Below are 20683 nucleotides of genomic sequence, written 5' to 3'. Positions count from 1 at the left end.
TGCCTAGGCTGTTGCGGTTATGAAGAACATGCTACGGCTACTTCCATCTGAGAGCTTGACCGAGAGCATCTGGCCGAAGCTAAAAGAGAGAGTATTTAGTAGACACAGAGCGAAGTTAATCTTCCCAATATATATACTTGTAAAAAGTGTAACATAGTTCAAAGTTGATACAACTAAACCCTGCACTATCGGAATTACGTTATTGAAAAACTTCACTGTTTCATACCCGACCCATCTGCTATTTTTAGGGTTATGCAATCGAGTGTAAACATTTTGTATCGCTCTTTATAAGCTTGAAGATATTGTCAAAGTAGAGAATGGCGCAAAATATCTGAAGCATGTAACTTTTAGATCGACTGGGCTGCTTATGCTGATCAGGTCTGTAAATATAGGCTTTATAGGATTGAAGAAGACTCATACATATGACGAAAATCATATATTCTTTTAACTTTTCAATGAGTTCACGGACAAAAGAATACGCGAATTATTTTAATTTTTGACCTTCTCAGCAAGTATTTGACAAGACAAGACAAAAGGTCAAGATGTTTGTGAAAGTTTAATGCTGATTTTTCTCTTCTGCTTTGCTTTTCAAAAGTGCATATATTTCGTCTCTTATATTTCCCCAAAAATCTGTCTTTTAAATATTTACAAATAAATCTTTTGATCAGCTTTTGAGTTCAGGTATTGCCTGGGCCCAAATCAACATGAAATCTGAAGCGCAATTTCCTTGTGCTAGCGCCATCTAGTGTTTGCAGCTTTCTAATGAGTTTTCGGGGAGAGCATTTTGTGGTCTCAGGGCAGTAACAGGGAAAAGGCATATGCGGTTAGCTGGGCTTGTGGCTGGTGCTGAGCCATTTGATTTGTCAGTTGCAGCTCATCAATGCCCTACAAATGATAACAATGGACACGGAGAGGCACGGAGAGGCAGCGAAGGAACGGAAGTAGCGGGGCAAACAGCTTGGGGAATGTCTGCTTAACATTTGCCATCCTTGTCTCGGTTATTAAGCTTGACGCTGTGGTTAGGGTTTTGTCAAAAAGGCGCACTGGCGACGATGATGACAGAGACAGCACATAAGCAATTTAAAAACCACAATTTCAGAGCCAAGCTGCCAACTGCCAACTGCCAGACAAATGCCGCAAGAAGCTGGCAAATTTCAAGCTAAACTCAGCTATTTGGCGGTTTACTTATTGACTAAACTCAACAAATTTAATGAAAGCGAGTGCAAGCGACTACAGAACAAGAAAACTGCCACTAATCAATTTGTATTCTCTAACAAAGTATTCTAGCTTTGTATCATGAAATTTCAAACGAAATACTAAATGGAATTCAGACCGATAAGAATTTAAGCCAGATCAGCAATCAGAAGGAGCGCAATGAAGTGGCAAAGAATTTGTCCCAAATCGATTTGTCTGATTAACGCACAATCTGAACAATAGGAGCTACGAATCTAGCATTTGTACAGAAGCTTCTCTTATAATCGAAAGAGTACTCAAAGACGGAGTATTCATGATACACATATGTGTGAACATGTATACAGAAATTCTTGGCCTGCCACACGTTTTCTTTAATAACCTATGTGTTTCTTGATCGATCTTGATGACATTTTTAGTAGTATATCTTATTGTGCTATAGAGTATTCGCATATTCTTAACAATTAAGAGGTTCTAGTCGGGGTATACCCTGAACCCTTTTCTTCCAACATCAAATGCATATATATATTCTATTTTAGAAGCTATATGTCAAGTTTGGTGACTCTAGCTCTTATTATTTACCAAAATTACCCAAAAAAGAGGATATCGATAACGATTTGTATCGATTGCTTGGAAACGGAGTAAGTATATCGATTATCGGGAACAAACGAGGGCATGCTATGGATTATCGGAAATGAATTCGAACTGTTATTCTTAGTTTGCATATTTTATAACCCTAGATCATATAGGCTCTTAGATCGATGCGTTCATACATTCGGACGGACGAACAGACAGACAATCGAACATTTATTTATATGGGGAACCAACCAACTTTTACTAAGCACACGGGATTCGATAGGTATGTAGTCGACTATGTCAAGGCTGATTTATAGAAACGAATCGAAAATGGTTGGACATACAGAAAAAATAACGCATAAATATTTAAGGAAAATTGACAGGCGCAGCTCATTAAATGGCGGCAGCAGGACGTCCTTTTTTTTTTAAATGGCGACAACAGCAGCGACATTTCATAATTCCAATGACACTGTCGGAGGCGTTGGCGTTGGCGTTGGCCTTGCGGGGTGTGGCCGGGTGAGCAAGTTTGGTTTTTTGTTTTGAGCCGTTTCACGTAATACGGTTTTTTTATGGACAGCTTGCAGCTGGCATTGACGCTGGCGGCGACGCAGGCGCCAATGCTGCGCAAATGAAGATAGCTGACAGGAAATACAGAAACAGGAGGCGCACAGGACGCAAAATCCTGGCCTAGGCCAGGCCAGGCCAGGCCAGGCCAGGCCAGGCAAGTCCAGGCCACATAAAGCGCTCAAAGTTTTCCTTTATTGTTTCTAAAATGTGCCAAAGAGAAATAAACAACAACAAACAGAGGCGCCAAGCGACAGCCGTGAGAAAGGGGCCCCCAGGCGATGGGCATGGGCGCTGTTATCTCGGTTTACGAGGTAGTTGTGTGGGCGTGGCAGTGCTGGGCATTTTCTATAGGCCCAGCCAAAGTTGGTCCGCAGCAGCCGGGCAACAAATGAAAACATAAGCGACCGAAAGTCAAGCCCCGTACAAGCCAGCCCCTCCAGCTGCATGCCACAATTCCCCACCCCTCTGGCAAACACCATTACTCTTTTTTTTACTAAGTAATTTCTGTGTGTGTGTGTTGTGTGTGTTGTGTGTGTGTGTGTGTGTGTTGTGTGTGTTGTGCGGCTGCTTTTTATTTCAGCGCTCTTGACTTTTTCTTTATTTCTGCCGTAGGATTCTGTTTACCTTTTGTTGTTGTTATCGTTTGTTGTTTTTTTATTTGTGTTGGGGGGGGGGGGGGGGGGGGTGCGGTGGGTTATTCTAATGAAAACATTGCGTGAAAGTGAGAACTAAACATTAGGCAAACAAAAAACCAACACAAACCCACACACACACACACACACACACACACACACAACCTCGTACTGCAAAAAAGGGTTCAACTTTCGTCGGCAGCGGCTCAAAGGCAAACAGAACAGAAGCCACAGCAGCCGTCAACTGGACAAGACAATGGCAGGACAACAGCAGCAGCAGCAGCAGCAGCAACAAAGGCAACAACACAAACAAGAACAACAACAGAATAAAAAGGGTATAGCGCACAAATATGTGTTGTTTTATGCAATATTGGCATCTGCAAGGACTGGGAAAATGGGCCTAAACTTAAGCTCAAATTGCTGTACAAACGTTTGTTTAAAGCAACTGAAAATTTAAAATGCCCAGCATGCTCAGCTACAAGATATCCTGGAAAATGATACGCTAATAAATGCGCATGTTAGTTTTCTTAACAATTAATTATAAAGAAATATACTTTGCCATATCCTTGCCATAAGTTGATATCGATACTATTGATAAGTGGAAATCTTCGATATTACAGCTTGAACAATCACAATATCAGGAAAGACTGTGATGATGGGTAGAAGAAGACAATAGGAAAAGGCCAAATGGAAAATCTGTCGTTTTCAAACAAGCCATCAAGATGAGATGTTTTCTGCAAATGTATGCAACAGGCCACGAAGAAGGCTCGCTCATTTTACTATCGATTAGTGTTATCGATAACTTGCCGCATTTGCATTAAATCGACAAAAATAGCTGGCAACCATCCATTTAAACTTCATTTGTAGTATTTAGCAAAAATTTCACTTTTGTATATTTGTCCTCTTTTCGCTACAAAATCGTAAAAATTCAATTTGTGGCATTACGGCCTTGGGCTTTGGTATTTACACACATCCGAGCGCCACATTTATGCCTTGAAAATTTCATAAGCCTCGGACAATAAGCTCCAAAGTTAATCAAGAACGCAATTCGCATAGCGCGTGGCTGCGTAAACTGCGCGCGTGTGTGTGTGTGCGTGTGTGTGTGTGTGGGAGCTTATGTGTATGTGTGTATAGAGGGAAGATGAAATGCATGAAGCGGCAGCCTTGCATTGGGTTCAGAGCATCACGCAGTTGGGCACTTTCGACACGGCTCACCTTTAGATCTTGAGCTGCAGACACGAAGGACAAAGACGGAGTGTCCTTGCCAGGAGCTTTTTGTGCGTATTTCACATATAAAGCATACTTTGTGGAGCATACTTCTATGGCAGTTGTCTTCAGTTGGTTGTTGCGCACAGCATTACTTTAGTTTGATTACAAAGTGGAAATCAGATTGATAATATCTTTAAGTTCTCACGTGTCCTTAGCTAGGTTTCATATGTCGCCGGCTGAGCTATCAAAGAGTTATTACCTAAGTTGCTGCTTGTGACTTTGCAAGCATCTGTGGGTTGTGGACAAGCAGCCGCATCTAGATCATATACAGTTGAGCCACACGCTGCGCGCAAAATCATATATAGCATATATTTGTGCATTGAACGCATGTCGCAGCCGACTTCCTGCTGCAAGCACTAAAAATCCAGGAGACGACCAGTCTGGTGGCTGCTGCCACCTGACACATGCCACCTGGCAGAACGACAGCAATCCGGTTTCGCTTTCAAGCTAGCCAAGTGAGTCAGCAGAAGGCAAAGCAATAAAGCAAGCTGAAGCAATGCTCCGGACCGTTATCCACCTGACTATTTCAAATGCGGTGGCACGCCTTCAACCACCAATTGCACCGCCAGCCCCTGCTGTTGCCGCAGTGCGCGCTCAATGTTCACTTTGTGCTGTCATGTGTGACGCGTGGTTAAAAATTTGATATCCTTGAGCGCATAGACGAAAACAAAGGACAAAAGTAACAGCAACAACAACAACAACAACAATGGCCTTAAATGAGAGTAATTTGTACGTGCGGCCAAGCCAGGCGCCCAGCCAGGCAGGTCACCAAGGACCCTAAACAGGACAAAAGGAGGCCTCAAGTCGTTTCGGCTCTTTGCTTGGCTGCCAGTCAATTGACGAGCCGAGGCCATTCCCAGAAATCAATGAGGTGTGCATGTATGCCTATATGGTATAGACTTGGCCTAAAAGAGACTCATTTGAGTGGGTTTTTGGCATTTAATATGTAAATTAATAGATTTTGTTATTGAATCTGAAAAATACCGTCATATGGAATAAGATTAAGCCATAATATCAATGTATATCAACAGCCCCACGCTGAAGAAATTCGCAAAATGTCTAAAAACAAAATAATGAAACAGTTCTTCTCGTACATCATACGCCGTGTAGGGTTTTGCTAAATAAATCTATCTATCATTTCTTGACTTGAGATAGATTTTCGGTTTAAGTACTTTACCGATCCGCCCAACTCAAACCTAATTGAAGCACTCGAAATAAATCAAGAATTGATATTCTGCTCTCTAAATGTTGGCAACATTTCAACAAAAGCCCACTAATTGTTGCATTCGCATTCAAATTGTTGATAAACTGTTAAATTGAACAACAACGCAGTTGAAGCTCAATGCATTTATTTACCTGCATGGTAATTCATTTGGCAAACCGTGGATAGCTGTGGTCTTATATAAGCTGAAAGGTAGATTGGTTTACGTGCATGTGCTGACAGAAATGTATAAATAATTTTCAGTATATTTTTTTTTTGTTTTTAACCAAAAAAAATCCACTCAATGCAGGAGATAATATTTAAATATTGACATTATTGTATTGGTTGGCCCCTTTTTCTCTTAACTGTGTAAACATTTTTTGCATATCTCTCGTGTATTAATTTTATGAAATAATGTTTCATTGGCATTTTGATGAGCTTGTTGCGGGAAATTCACTGATTTTCACGCGCATATTAATTTCATTTATCAGATATTGCCATTCACACTCTCGCCACGCCTCGTTCGGCTCCGCATCCGGCACACGGTGGCAATCAGATGCAAATGATATGTGGGTTTTGCCAATTTCCGCAAATATTTCTCACAATGTCTGTGTCTAATTTCGGAAACGTCTCCCAAACACCTTTATTATGCCCTAAACCTATTGAAAACAATTAAAGGGTATATCAATTCTAGGCAAGAGCATGCCCAGTCTCATGAAGTCTAGTTCCCGCACAGATAAAATGTAGTTAAAATAATCGATTAATCGACTGGTAATAATCGACATCGAAATTCTATTCTTAGAGCTTATTAGAATTAAATATACCCATGCTCTCGTATATGCTTATAATAATTTCCTGGATATTTCACTTCCTTAATAACCTCTTCCCGTTCCAGCCGAAGTGTAGAAAAACGCTGCGGTCAGGATATCTACGAATCGTACAGCTCAAACTAAAACACACTTACTTGATTTTTTTTTTTGTTTTTCTTTTTTGTCGGCTTGGACACAAATTTGCGTGAGCAAGAGCTAGTAAGAATTTGAGAGAGACAGAGCGAGCTATTTGGGGCTGGTTCTGCGATTTTAAGCGTTTTATATGCGTTGCACGGCGAACGAACGCCGCCAAACGAAATGGCCAAAAATGGGCAGCCAAATGGCCAAAATTGCAACCAAAAACTGGCAGCACTGCTGTGGGCCGTTAACAGAGAGCATGGTCATGGGCGAAAGCAAAGGTGAGTTTACCTAAAAACCAACGTATACAGGTAGCAAGTGCCAGGCTCGGCTGCGGCTACAGCTACAGCTAAAGCCACAGCAAATAAATAATATTCGTTGCGCTTGGCTGAGAAACTTTTGTGAGCAGCCAGGCGACATTGCTCAGCATGTTGCTAGCCTGAGCCTTGGGCGGCGGCATCCTCATTTGTAGTTGTTGTTCATGTTTCTTTTTGTTGTACACTTTTTTTTTTTTGGATTGCTATTTGTTGGGCTTTGGCTGAGCGTGGGCACACGTATTTATGGCCAAATGCAGCGGCATGTTTCGCATAGCGTGTGCAACATAAATTCACCTGCCTGTCACACGCACACATATAAGTGCAGGTGTGCGACACATGCGGCTTAAGCGGCCGCCATTTTTTTTTTTTTTTTTACAAAATAGGCAATTTCAGACGATTTTATTCGGCAGTACGACAAGCTAACAATGTATGCCAAAAAACAAAGACCCAAAATGTACACATATATCTATATTAAAGACCTTATCGCTGCTATAAATATGCATTTGTTAAGTCAACGAACTTTAGCTCAGTATCCGCAATAACAATGCCAATATCGATACCATTGACAACAAAATCTGTCGCCTATCGATAGGTTCGGCAAGTCTCTTCTCTTGATGTCATCGATAATTAACATTATTGTTATTACAACAAATAAATAGTTTGTCGGGTTAGTAATAATTTCTCAATAATGTTAAAGTCTGCTAAAGTTCTTCAGCCGAAGTCTAAGGGAAACATCTCTTTTGATCTTTGACAAAAACTATATATTTTGCACTCAAGTTTCAGAATTAGTTTTCAGTTTTATTCACCTCACGCTCATACTTCTATATTCTTTATTATCTATGTAAGACAATCATCGATTTATCAAAATGTTGCGCAGATCGAGTTTGTTTAAAATCACGGATAGTTCGTTTTGTTTCGATGCAATCGATAAGAATAAATAATTTGCAATCGATAAGAATAAATAAATCTCAATGTTTGATACTGGTTTGGCATAGAACTGTATTTGGAAACATTAAGCAAATATTGATTGGCTACAGGGCCGATGAAACTAGCCGGAGTATTACCATACATGGTGGCACATTAATTAATCAATAAAAATGAAAAAATGCACATAGCCAGCCAATAACTGAGAGCCTACAGGTTAGTAAGCCGAACCAGAAGGAAATGTTGGTATGAGGTCTGTCATAATAGATTATAATTAATTTGTTTAACCAATTAATTAGCTAACTTGGCGATTATGAATACTGCAATTGAAATGCCAGATTAATAAAATAATATAAATACAATTTGCGGTAGCAGAGCTCGGCAACAAACTGGATAGTTTTGAATTGTGTAGTTAAAATACTTTTCCAGCAATTATTTGCTTTAACCAACATCAGCTCATATCTAGCTTTAGCTACATTCGCAGCTCTAGACACCTCCATTGACACGTTCAGTTGGCTTCTTGGTCTTACAAAATGCTTCAATAAATGTTAACCCTGCTGTCACATCGATTCGCTGCTTATATTTACGATTCAATTCAGCTCCAATGTCGCATGCATGTGCACACACCCACCATTGCCAATTTATGTCGCGATTATATTTATACAGCATTTGACTTAAATGCTAAAATGCAATAAAATCATCCATGCGGATACAATAATTGTCTGTTGTGGCAGGGCATTAAGAGTGCCTGTCTGTCATTGGGGTTTTTTTCTTGCGCGTTTATTGCCCCCCTGCCAACACTTTCCTATTTGCCCACAACAAACATTTATTGCAGCGGCTGGTAAAAAAGAAAACACAATACTAAAAGTTGCAGGAACAACCAGAAAAAGAAACAAAACAGCGCTAAAAACATGCGCCAAACAACAAGTGCAACGTGCCAAAGCGACGTACGTAGCATATTAGTTAAGTACAGACACAAAAAGAATCTCACACACAGGCACACTCACACACACACACACACACGAGCATAGACACGCACATGCACTATGGCAACGTGTGTGTCCGCAACACGCGGCGTATGCGCAACGTTTGCCAGCACACAAATGCGTCGAGCAATATGACAATATCCGCTTTTCACACGCGCCGTCCAAACAAAACACGTGAGCTCGTACACCGAGCCTACCTGGAGGAGCCACACAGGACTCATCAAATAGTTAGCTGTACGGGTTTGGCCTAGGGGATGTAGGACGACGGGTTAAGTCTAAGGCAATCGCCTCGGACTCGGTCAAATGGACACAAACAGTTCACGTCAGGCCTCAACTCACTTTGCATTGTGTCAGCCTATTGAAGTGTTAGACAGGAATCACTTATATTTGTGTAATGAATCCCTCAAACACACACACACACACGCATACACATTCGCACACTATGCATAAGTTGTTGTTGCGGATAGCTAAAGTGAATTAATTTGATCCAATGTGATGTCTTAGCCTCCTAAAGGAACTGCTTACTATCAGAAAGCTAAACAATTAATAACAAACATAATCAGGTTATATAAATAATTCGTATGCATATTAAACAGTCATAAATAAGCCATTCACCCATTCAATTACTTAGTCAGTCAGTCATTCAATCATTGAATCAGTTCGCCATTCAGTCAGTCAATAGATCAATCAGTCAGTCACTCATTCATTCAGTCCATTTAGTAACTTAGTCACCCAATAGGTCAGTCAATCAATAAATCAGTCAGCGGTTTACCCATTCAATCCCTCTGCCAGTCAGTCTGCAATTGAGTCAGCCAGTCAATCTGTCAGCGATTCACCCAATTAATCCCTCTACCAGTCAATCAATCAGTTAATTAGTTAGTCAATCAATCAACTAAAAATGCAGTCAAGTTCAGTCATTCACTTGTTAAATCTCTACGCTAGTCAGTCAGTCAATCAGTAAGTCATTTGATCATCAAACCATTCAATTACTTAGCCAGCCAATGTCAATGTCAATCACTCAATCAATTAGTCAGTCAATCTGTCAGCTATTCACCTATTCAATTCCTCTGACAGTCAGTCAATCAATCAGGCAATCAATCTGTCAGCGATTCACCCAATTAATCCCTCTACCAGTCAATCAATCAGTGAATTAGTTAGTCAATCAGTCAGTAAGCCATTCAGTCAGTCAAAAATGCGTTCACCTATTGAATCTCTTTTCAATTCCTCGGACAGTCAGTCCTCAGTCAGGTAATCGGTCAGTCATTTAATCAGTCAACCATTCAGTTACTTAGTCAGCCAATGAGTCAGTCACTCAATCGATTAGTCAAATCTGAATAAATATACGAGAATACAACTAGGTGGGAAACCCTTAACGGTCAGAGAAAGACATTCGCCGTAATTTGTATTAGATGAATTATCTTTAATGCTAGCGATTCCAAATTCGTTGAAGCTATCAGAGGTATAAGATTTTTCTTTTGAAATATGATAGTCTGTTAGGAGCTGAGCATAATCCTGCAGATCTAGATCCAAAATAAAGTTCATATTCCTTGAAAGGCATCATCACCATGAGAATTAATTGAAACAATTTATGATAAAACGTGTTACTCTGACTATTTGTACTAGGAAACAAGCATATCCTGCTTGGTTGTGGATTCGTTCAATTTTTGTGGCTTCAAAAACTAATTAGGAGCAATTCGCGTTAACAGCAAATGCTAATGCGGCGAGATAGAGAAAGAGAGAGAGAGAGAGACTGAGAATGAGAGAACGAGAGAGTAGCTGTAAATACAGTTCGCTTAACGCCAAATTAGGCGCAATCTGCAGGCGCTGCAACAAAAGCCACAACTGAAGCAGCAACAGCCAGTGGCACAGTCGATGATGACGAGGACAACGGCAACGTGCACGCTTGGTTTGAGAAGGATTGCTCCAAGTGGGCCATGGTATGGCATGGCAAGGATGTGAAGGGACGAGAGCATGGCCCTGTGGTGGCACTTATCTGGCTGATGCAGTTGCTGTTGCTGTGGCCAAAGCGGCCAATATGCATTTGGCGATGAATCACAACACAAAAGATGCAGCCCAGCCGGCGACGCCGCAGACGGGTGCGGGGTGCGGGGTGCAGGGTGCGGGATGCGGGGTCTGTGTGCTGCGATGAGTAACAAAAATTGTGGGTAGCCAGCGATAAATAGATGTATATGCTACTCTCTCTTTCGCACTCTCCAACTCACTTTCTCTCTCTCTCTCTCTCTCTCTCTGCTCTCTGTGTCTAGCTAGCTGACAAAACAAGTCCCTGACCCCAAAAAGTAGGCAACAAAAGGCGATGGCTGCTTTGTCAGCAATTCAACATCACTTCCCCTAAGCCCCCAGCTAAACGAATGCCCCCCCCGCTTCCCATGCCAGCCATCTGCTATGCTAATAACCAATATTTTAGAGCTAAATCGCCGTCTGCCTTCGAAATTGTGACCAACAAAGAGCAATAAAAAAAAAAAAGAGACTTTACATTTGGCTGAATCATGACACTGCAGAAGAGGAAGAGGCACAAATGGAATAATCTTAGTTGTGTGTAGTGATCAAATGGTGGTGACAGTGAAAAACATTCATTCATTCAATCATTCATTCATTCAAACGGCATTTTAATTAAATTGGAATGTCTAAAAATAACCTGAATTCCCCTACAAATGGCGGCTGGTTCCAGTTCAAAGACTATATAATTTCGAGCTGGAACAATACGAAACCTTATCTAAAATCTAAGCATATCTGCATTAATTAATATTTATTTCATTTTAAGCTGAGCCCGTGCTCTGTTCTCTGACGAAATATTGTACTCTTTCATGAGCAAAACCCTTTCAACATCAGGCTATATTACATCAGAAAGCTAAATAGAAAGAGAATGTGATAAAAAGTTAATTTTGCACTTTTCTGTTCTTTAGGATTTCTTAATCAGACGCAGGTATCACGAGCCTTACTTTTTACTCTGACTGCATTTGAAATCGTTCAACGATTTCCTAGAGATCTTATAGGAACAATCGGTTGAAAATTAAGCTCTTGTATCTGAAAGATTCTAATAGCTAAATTCAACACTTACGACATCTATGTTTTCGTAGAGCAGACACGAATTAGGTTTGAAAATGGGTTGGAAAACGATTGATGTCAAGTAAAATACAACTTAGGATATGGAGTTCAAGCTACTTAGTACAAATGGATTTGAATTTTCGATGTGGAACACAATAACTTGTGCCGAGCAAGGCCTGGCAATGCGAGCTAAGATATATGGTTTACTGAGAGTTAAATCAAAGTTCAATCCATCGAGATAAATACGCATTATACAAGAGAATAGATAGTATAGATATTTGTGGATTCTTACTTACCTTCTGCTAAAAGCTCGCACGCTTTGGTCTTAAACAAATGCGCAATTTGGGCTGCGTTTATTGAATGGATGATTGTTAAATTTGGTTTGTTGGTTTTGTGTGCGTTTCGTGTGTTATGTTTATTTAAGAGAGAATTTGAAGAACTTGTGATTAGAAACACTTTAGTTGTTGTTTTTTTGTTTTATTTTGCATAATTGGTTTCCCAGTTATAATCGTCTTTGCTTGGCGCCTTAGTGAACTTCTTTTCTGGCTAGTTAAGCTCTTTATACAATAAAATTGAACTGGTTAACAAAACGAACGAACGAACGAACGAACGAACGAACGAGCGAACGCATTGAACGTAGAAACTATGGAAACAAATGCGATTATGTTTTAGAATAGCTAGTATAGAAATGTTGACTAAATTGCAAAGTGAAGTTTCGAATTTTGTGCATATGTTTAAAGAACATTTTACTATGATTCGGATTATGATGTGCAACACGCAAGCATTCGCAGTTATTTAAAAAGAACACAATAGACTTATATCTTATACTCCGTTCAAAAAGTTGATTTGCCTGCCCTACATTAAGCAATTTGCATTGCTTGACGCGTTAAAATTCACAACAAGTTATGACATTGAACAACTGAAGTCGATAGCAACAACGGCTTATGATGGACACGAAGGACTTTCAAATATATATACAAGTATTTTAGTTGGGAAATATATAATACAATCTGTAGATTTGCAGCTGCTTTAACATCTTGAACCGAGTATTAGGCAGTCGGGAGTTGTTCCGACTTCAAAGTAATTTTGTAAATGATTTGGTTTTAAGCTTGTACCGAGGAATGTGGGAAGCATGCTTTAAGTGTTGTCTTTGCTGTAGGAGTTTCTATGGAACGGTCGGTAGTTGGGTGCAAGCAGGGCTGGGAGCTATTTACATGTTGCCGCCCAAAACAGGCCCAATATAAAGCCAATTCGAGACGGTTGGTATATGGTAATAGGTGTTTAAATTTCTGTACAGAAACCATCGCATAACTGTGTCCAGCTTATAGCAATTTTTTGAGGCTTGGACTTTGCATAATTGCTAAAGCGTTTTCAATTTTCCAACAGTTGACCAAAGTTATGTAAAGGAAGAAGAAGTGAAAAAACAAGTTGAAGAAGTGTTCGTAATGTGTTCGCATACAAGGAAGACAGCTTGAGCGAGAGGGGGGAACGACAAAAAAAAATATAAATGAATAAAAAAAAAAAACGAAGAGAACACGAAAAGTGGTTAGCTCTATTGTTGCTTTTGTTGTTGCAGGAAAGGTATGCAAAACAAAATGTTGTTCAACAAATTTTGAAATAAAACAAGAATTTGGCTTGTCAGTCAACTAACTAAAGTGGCAAACATGTAACTTGAAATATGACACAAAATACTGCCACTAGTTGGCCAACAACTTTGCGAGTACAATTCGTTATCGGGTTGAATGTTTCGGGGTTAGCTACATGGAGTAGGGTGTGTGCGAATGGGCCACTACGCTAGTATTTAACAGTATGTATTGATAGTGAGAACGAGAACAAGAACGAGAACTAGTATTATGCATATGGGCATTTCCACGAACAACATGAACAGAATAAAAAAAAATAAAAACTATATACTCAAATGTATTTTCACTAATTGATTGTTTGATTGATTTTCGTATTGTTTAGTATTAAATGAAACTGGAAAATTGAATTTTTCCTTTAAATTCCTAACGACTCGTGTCACTTTACAAATTATGACTTGCACGAATGAAGGAATTTAGGCTGCACAGTTTTTAAAATAAGTTAATTTATTGCAAATTAAAAATTACTTCTGTATTAGAACCAGCGACTTGCCAGTTCGACTCTCCCTGTTGCCCTGCATTTTATCAGGTAAAAGAAAGAAAGCATAAAAAAAGAAAGTTAAATTTCGCGAGTACTCCTCTTTAGCTTGATTTTAGAGAGATACCTACATAATTAGAACCAGCGATCTTCCGCTTGCTAGTTCGACTCTCCTAAATTTATTACTCATCAAGTTCCTTACAGCTTGTTGCGCTGCATTTTATAAAGTAAAAGCAAGAAACCATTAAAAAAAAGTTAAATTTTGCGAATACTCCTCTTTACCTTGATTTTAGAGAGCTAGCTAAATAATTAGGACCAGCGATCTCTCGCCTGCTACTTCGACTCTTTTTAATTTATTGCCTATTTAAGTCTTAACACATTGTTGCCGTGCATTCAATTTTTCTATAAAGCAAATATTTAAAAAAAATCCTCCTTAGCTTGTTTTTAAAGCTACCAACATAATTAGAACCAGCAACCTTGCGTAAGCCCTTGTTACCTTGTTGTAAGCACTGCGCATTTCATAAAGTAAAAGAAAGAAACCATAAAAAAAAATTAAATTCAATTTTGCGATTTTATGAAAACGAACTGAAAACTCCTCGCCATTGGCTTGATTTTATACAAGACAATTTAACCAGGGTATAAAATATGTAGAACATGTCTTTGTGTTTTTTGTCGCAATAAAGTCGCATGGAGTGTCACGTGCGTGACAAACCAGGAAATGCCCATATGCATGTTTGTATCTATGTATCTAGATATGTGCTAGGTATAACTGTAAAGAGTCGCTCACATTTTACAAATGAAAACGTTGAAGACATTTTGAGAAGCGTCATCAAATAACGCGCTGTCTCCGTTGCAACTGCTTCAAGTTGAGTTGAGTTGTGGCCAGGCGAGCCGGGACGAGGCGAGCCGGGACGAGGCGAGGCTCAAGCCAGAGTTGAGTGCCGTGCTTGCTTGATTTGGTGGTTCGTATTGCTAGCTAGCTAGTTGTTGCTTGGTATTGATGATGTTGGTGGTTGTGGTGGTGTTGTTGGTGTTGGTGATGAGCGGTAAGCGGTTGCGTTAGCGGTGTGCGGTGAGCGGTGGTGGGTGCAACATTAGCAGCGAATCATATGCATTTGCAACTATTTTTTTGTTTTTTTTTTTTTCATATATATATATATATATAAGTATATGGTTTATTGTTTATAATGACGCGTTAACATTAGTTTGTGACCTTTGTTCGCTTTCAAAGCTGCGACAGCTGTTGCCAAACTGCGCCGATTTCAGTCATGTGCATGTCATGCAAATCGTTGCGTACCAGAACCCTAGCAATTATCAAAAGTCGTTTGATGCCATTTTGCGTATAACGGAACCAACACTAAAGTGTTCCGTTAGCGATTGCCTTTAATCAATTGATTTGCCATGCATTTGCAAACTCTTTGGGCTTAACTTTATGCGCGTCGAGCACGCGATGCCCACGTCGAAGCAAAAGTTTAAACAAAAAAAAAAGAAGAGAAAAAAGTAGACCCGAGAGAGTGCCAATGACACCAAGTTTTGGTTTGTTGTTGTATGGCTGCCCTGCAGCCCCTGTAGCTGGGGCGGTTTGGAGGGCGCGTGCGATGACGTCGACGGCGGCAAGTGGTTGAAGTTGAAGGCGCAACGTGGCGAAAAATATAAATAAATGTGAAGAACGAGAAACGAAAGCACAAAACGAACAAAAAAAAAAAAAAAAAACCACCCTCCGCATGGCACCGGACGATTTGGGGGCGGCAGGAACAAGCGCTGACTCAGAGACTGCGACTGCGACAGCGACTGAGACTGAGTTGAAACACCGGGACAAATAACGGTGCTTAGCCAACTGCACAAATAAATTAACCAATAGCAATAATGAACCATAAACAGTTAGCGGTAAACGAAGCAACCAAAACGGATAACGCAAAATCTGCAGCCCACAGTGGCTCGAGATTGACCTGGCAACCAAAAAAAAAAATGTAATTGTCTTTGTTCAGTTTCTTTTCTTTGTCTTTGGCCCCAGTGTGCAGGCCATGTCGCACGCCATTCATGATTATATTTCGGCGCCTCTGGATGCTGTCACTCGATCGAATGGCGTACAGACAACAGACAACAGCAACAGCAACAGCAACAAAATAACAAATACAACAACAAAATCAACAACAACATCAGCAAGCGATGGACACATCGACTACTGTTTTGCCTGTTTGTTGTGTCTTTGGCTGTTCAGCCGCTTGACGAGTTTGGCTTGAATCACAGCCTTTTGTCCTTGTCTTTGCTTGGCTCAACTTTATCTTTACTTTTGCTTTTGAGGGCGCGAGTGTTTGTGTGTGTGTGTGTGTGTGTGTGCGTGTTTTCTTCTTTTTTTCAATTTCTTTTTACCATGCGCTTTATTGTTCAGCTTGAGTTTGTAAATTTACACCGTGCTGGCTGTTATTGTTGTTGTTGTTGTTGTTGCAGCGCGCGCTCCACACGCACACACACACACACACACACACACACACAAGCACTCGCAACACACATTGATACGCACATACACAGAGAGACAAAACACTGAAAAAAATAATTTTTATTTTGCGCACTGTTAGAAGGCAATTTAAGGACTTTTCAGCTACGCGTTCGAGTCAGGACTAAACCTGCAGGCGACATGCCAATTGGATTTCGATTTCTTCCGCTGCTGCCGATTACGACGCGAGAGTGCGAGAGAGCACTGCCACAATATAACGAGAGAGCGTGCGAGAGCGACGCTGCCAGCTGTGCATTTACGCTCTGCTTGTGTTTCTTGTTGTTGCTGCGCAAAGCAAGGCGCTAAAATTGAAATGCTCTGCTGGAAAATTAAGCGGCAACGAAACGTCATTAAAGTGACTTGAAATTTGTATTTAATTGTTTTACTAATCGACCAAAGAACATAATGCTTAAGCCTGCTAAACATATTATAATAGATTAAATGCTGAGTTGTTAGTGGGACAACAACTGCGCAGCTGCTTTCATTTGCATTGGAAAGCTTGAAAACATGTGACAAAACCAATTTTAGGCTGGCAACGTCGCTCAGCAAAACTGAGAGCGAGTCAACAAATATTATTTCCGCAATATTTTGACATTTCGAAGGGCAAAAGAGCGAGAGCGTCAATGAGAGAGAGAGAGAGAGAGAGAGCGACGAGGAGAGCGCTAACGATTCAGTCAAAATAATAAATTTTTAAATGCGAATACGCGCTCGTATCTGTGTGTGTGTGCGTGTGTGTGTGTGTGTGTGTGTGTGTGTGAGTTGGCGTGCGTACGTGTTTAACTGTAAGCACTAGGCAGAAAGTACGAGTTCGAGTCCGAGTATCTCGTATCTGAGTCAAAGACATGTTGCTACGACGCGTCGCGACGTCGCCCCCACTGACAACGACTGTGTTTTGCGTGAAGCGTGTGCGTGCGTGTGCTTGTGTGTGTGTGTGTGTGTGCGTAACATTGAGCTGTGTGTGTCCAAGATATTGAAGCATACTTATGGGCCTGCATTTGTTTAATTAAATTGACTCTGCCTTATTAAAGTCGCAAGCAGCATGGAAATCAAAGCCTCAATAAACTGTCAATTGACAATAAGCAAGCACTTTATATAATAAGTACGCTTCACATTGTCCACATTGTCAATACATTAACACACACTCCCAAGAACTCACACACACGCCGCACACACACACACACACACAAAGCACACATTCACGCTGGCGAACACGCGCGCGTTTCTGAATAGAACTGAGCGGGGAAATTTGATTTGATGTCAAAAATGTTAACACGTTTTACACAAAAATGTACAAAAACAATTTAAAAAAAAAAAAAACGCCAAAAAAAAATAACAACAATAAAGCAGATAAATACGCGATATTTAATCTGGCTAAGCAAACACGTTTTTATAGTTTCTGTTCAAATATTTTGAAAATACTTTGTCGTGTTTGAGAAATACCGTTTTGGGGGTTTGTGTACGCTGTAAAGTGCTCCAAATGCAGAGTACGCACTGAAACTGAAATTGAAACTGAAGTCATGCCTTTGACATTTGCAGCGCTTAACCTCAAAACGACGAACACACGATGACAATATCAGAGAGCGCCAGCGGCCGAGAGAGAGACGAAGAGAGCCGCAGCGCTGACGCATGCGCCAAAGATGTCATTGCCAACCCTCAGTGCAGACTTCGCGCATTCAGAGTTATGTAGCGGAAATGCACAATGCGCCCACTAGGGGGCGCAAGATTTAACAAAACTTCGCTGAGCTTTTTAAGCTGCAAGAGCTTTCATTGAACAGTTCTTGTCCTAGTGCAGCTTTGGATGAGCTTGCGAAGCTTGCTGCTTTTCGATCGAGCTCGCCTATGCACCAATCTGTTGAACTGTTAACTTTTAAGATTTCAGCTAAGAAATACTTGCCTGAATCTAATGCAATATTAAGCACCAGAAAGCTTTTTCAGGCCAAGCAAGTAAGCATGTTTGCAGTCGTATGTGACCGACTGCTCAATACTCTGTTCGGTGTGTAAAACTAATCGAAAAAAGTCTTCTGGATTATTATAGGTCGCTTTAAGGCTAAGACTTCATGTCATTGAGCAAGTTTGCTCAATGAAATAATGAAACAACATCCCAAATATATAACTAGACGTGTGCGTTGTCCTTTTCGAAACGTTGCTTTTAATAGGATATTTTCTCAATTCAGTAAATTGCTCAATAACACATAAGCTTATCGATTTATCGGACTATGTTTCTTTTTCCAATATCTGTCAAAGGATTTCTCCTTTTAAATATGTATTCGATTAGTTAACGATTATCTGGTATTCTCGCATTCCGATATATACATTTATCGATTATAATAAATATCGTTTATGTGGCCTTGCTTTTAACCTTATACCTATGCTATCAAAGGATTTCTCCGTGAAAACATTTATTCGGAAAATTAATGATAATTATAGTAATCCATAATATATGATAATAATTTGTTACTCTTTGACTTCGTCTTTTGAAGCTTAACCGTAAACTTGCAAATGCAACGAGTAAATTCCAACGAGTGTAAAAGTCGAGTACCCGAACACGCACACGCGCACACTCATACACACACACACACACACACACACACACGCACACACAGAGAGACGCACAAACTGGCTCTCACACATTTTGTTTTCACAACATTTTCCCACACTCACGCACACACACACACACCGCACACTAATACACACACCAACACGGATGGGTACGCGTGGCGCAAGGAATTTTAATTTTCCAACCCCCAGCGCACAGAGAAAAAAAAGCATTGCATACGTTCTGGGGCGCCGAAAGTAACGAGCGGCCGTAAGAGATGCGAATTGCGAGCAGGAGCAGGCGCAAAAGAGCGTAGCAGCCGCCCAACCACCCCACCGCCCACAGGCGAGGACGACGAAGACGACAGAGAGCTGCCTGCTGCCTGCTGCCCGCTGCTCGCTGCCCACACAGACGCCGGCAGAACAACCACCCGCACACACACACACATGCACGCACACAGCATGTCCCAGCGACTCTAGCGACAGCATCGACCCACCCAGCGACAGGGAAGGTATCGCAAAGCACAACAAACCGTAAAGCATTCGCGCCGCCTCGCAGTCACAGTCGCTGTCGCTGTCGACGGCGACGCTGATGCCGACGCTGACGCCGACGCCGACGCCAAACGCCAACGTCAGCAGTCCGTGTCCTTTGGTATGACAGGATGTGGACTGTGGGCCGTGGGCCGTGGGCCGCGGGCCGCGGCAGCGGAATGCGGACGCGCGGGGCCGAGTGGGACGCAGCGCGGGCGCATCGTCAACTGCTTCGCTTCCCAGCAGCTTTACCACTACATAAACAAAAATTCGATTTATGACCAGTGTGGACGGGGTGGACACGAGTGCGTCTCCGGCTGACTCTTGTTTTCGGCATAGACCTTTTGGTGGTGGCGCCATCCACCACCCACCACCCACCACCCGCCAACCATCAACCCCATCTCCTACGCACTCGATGTGCCTCTGCCTTGCTGCTAACTGCGACAGCAACGGCGGCCGTCGTGGCAATAACGTCAACGATAACGTGGACACGGAGGCGATGGCGATGGCGATGGCGATGGCGGAAGCGGGGGCGGGGGCAAGCACGAAGGCGGCAACATAGTACATGGCGCAGATGACGATGTGTGGCGATGTCAGGCGGCAAAATTCATGCACTGAGCGAAATATCACCATCAAATCTCCTACCTTTTGTTAGCCAAAGCTCCCCATATCAAAATTGAGAATCATATTTTTATAAGAAAAACACAACTTTTAAGCTCTTCACACTCTGCTAACAATATTTTCTATACTCAAAATTAAAAAAATATTGACTTATTTTAATAATGAGAATAATATTTATTTTTGTACAAAATACTTGATTCTGAAAACGATGAGAAAAACTACGAACAAAATTGCTGCATATTCAAAATATTTGATCAAGAAATTCACTTTAGCTTAAAATCCAATTCAAACTTCAAAACTGTGCATGATATAGATATCCTTAAATTGGAATGGCCTAAGAACTTTCAAGCCTGCATGCTATCGATATTATAGATTCGATAGTTTTTGCATGTTGCCAAACTGTTTTTTTGTTTTGGTCTGGCAACCTTTTTCGCGCAGTGTAATCAACAATGTCCTCGTCCTCGCAGTCAGCGTTCTCGTCGTTGTCGTCGTCATCTCAATTCGCGTGTATAAGCCCCCGTCTCCACCCCCCCCTCCCCTCCCCAACCCCGCCACACTTCCTTCACAGCACACACACACACACACACACACGAACACACACAGGCATACAAACGTACAAGGGCCTTCGGTCGCGCTGTGCACGGGCTTTCCATATAGACGACGGAACGGCGCGACTTGCCTGAGCTTTTGGTTTGCGAGAGTCTG

At 41.3% G+C, this 20683-nt stretch overlaps 1 protein-coding gene across 3 annotated transcripts in view; it reads right to left on the bottom strand.

Annotated features, from left to right (window-relative positions):
- Positions 1-17575, bottom strand: part of X11Lbeta — a 97167-nt gene extending 79592 nt beyond the window's left edge. For all 3 annotated transcript variants that reach the window (XM_070207618.1, XM_070207622.1, XM_070207625.1), the window contains exon 1: positions 11973-17575. The gene's annotated coding sequence lies outside the window, so the exon portion shown is untranslated. The remainder of the gene's footprint in view (positions 1-11972) is intronic.
- Between the last annotated feature and the right edge of the window lie 3108 nt (positions 17576-20683).

Source organism: Drosophila virilis, chromosome X (assembly GCF_030788295.1).
Source record: "Drosophila virilis strain 15010-1051.87 chromosome X, Dvir_AGI_RSII-ME, whole genome shotgun sequence".
Classification (NCBI taxonomy): Eukaryota; Metazoa; Arthropoda; class Insecta; order Diptera; family Drosophilidae; genus Drosophila; species Drosophila virilis.
This window is presented reverse-complemented; position numbering and strand designations above follow the sequence as displayed.